The sequence below is a fragment of the Cryptotermes secundus genome, unplaced genomic scaffold (assembly GCF_002891405.2).
Source record: "Cryptotermes secundus unplaced genomic scaffold, Csec_1.0 scaffold741, whole genome shotgun sequence".
Classification (NCBI taxonomy): domain Eukaryota; kingdom Metazoa; phylum Arthropoda; class Insecta; order Blattodea; family Kalotermitidae; genus Cryptotermes; species Cryptotermes secundus.
In genome coordinates this window covers 1-820 of record NW_019724599.1, presented here as the reverse complement: position 1 = coordinate 820, position 820 = coordinate 1, and the positions used below count along the sequence as shown (strand labels likewise).

General features: G+C 46.2%; 1 non-coding gene across 1 annotated transcript; it reads left to right on the top strand.

Moving 5' to 3' along the window:
• The first annotated feature begins 461 nt into the window (after positions 1-461).
• On the top strand, positions 462-623 carry LOC111862438. The gene has a single exon (XR_002842429.1). It is a non-coding gene; the product is annotated as a U1 spliceosomal RNA (small nuclear RNA).
• Positions 624-820: the final 197 nt, after the last annotated feature.

Here is an 820-nt window from a genome sequence, read left to right as displayed (position 1 = left end):
GGCTTTTCGGATGATTATCCCTTCTTGCGAACACAATAATATAAGAAAGCAGCTCTCAGACACCACACATTGGAAACGAAACTAGAAGTAGTGCGAACACTTAAGTTGTGTTAGAGGCGGTATTAGAAATTTATTGAAGAAGACGTCTCCATCCCTCTCTGCCATTTCACCTCCACTTTTCCAGAAGGCCAGTTTTGGTCCCTGGTGCTATCCGTGAATGATACTGTGCCATTCTCTCTTGGAAAGTAGTTCCACGGCAATCTTATAACTGATGAGAATACCGCTTGCATACAAGAAAAGTGATGTCTTAGTTAGGTGGAGAAAAATAAACTTGAAGGAAGTTATGCAAAATCTTTGTTCCTGTGTGTCTAAATAATTGTTCCAATTTATATTCCGATAAAGCTCTCGCGAGTTAAGGGTGGCACTATTGCTTCAAGTGGCATTGAATACGGGCCTCGAGCATACTTACCTGGCGTAGGGGTTACCGTGATCCTGAAGGCGGTTCCCCCAGGTTGAGACCCTTCCATTGCACTACGGTCGGGTTGACCCCTGCGATTGCCCCAAATGTGGGTAACTCGGGCGCGTAATTTTTGGTAGTCGGGACTGCGTTCGCGCTGTCCCGGTCCTTAGACTTCCTATCTAATTGCGCCGTGGCACGTTCACTTACGTCACGTCAGTTCCACGATATCTGCTACAGAAACAACGATTCCACGAAATTTACCGTCACAATCATCACAATGCCACCCTTCACAGGTTTACACAGTACAAACAACATTAGTGGCGGCTATGAGCGAATGACGACATCGCCACATTACGCGGC